This window comes from Plasmopara halstedii (genome assembly GCF_900000015.1).
Source record: "Plasmopara halstedii genome assembly, contig: Scaffold_555, whole genome shotgun sequence".
Lineage (NCBI taxonomy): Eukaryota > Oomycota > Peronosporomycetes > Peronosporales > Peronosporaceae > Plasmopara > Plasmopara halstedii.
Genome location: NW_020187475.1, coordinates 1,719,456 through 1,719,791, shown reverse-complemented (window position 1 = coordinate 1,719,791; position 336 = coordinate 1,719,456).

Here is a 336-nt window from a genome sequence, read left to right as displayed (position 1 = left end):
GCCCATTCTCGCGCTCGACCACCGAGCTTTGAGATGACTAGCGCCACGCGCTGTTGCTTGGTCTGGAGCATGGCGGATGCAATGACCATCTCGACCTCTTTCACTCAGAGCAGGAGATTCTCTCCATCCTTCGCTCAAAGACTTTAACGCTCACCATGAGCGGCTTAGGGCGGGGAAATCATCCGTCACTGACGGTCACCGATTGCCTCGGGGCCTTGCGTAGCAAGGTGTTGCACGCCTTCAGAACCAAGCAAAGTCATCAGCATTTAAGCCTGTCCTGCATGCCCTGGGGCAAAGAGGAAAATTGTATCATCCTCACAGAGGGTCAGTCTAAAT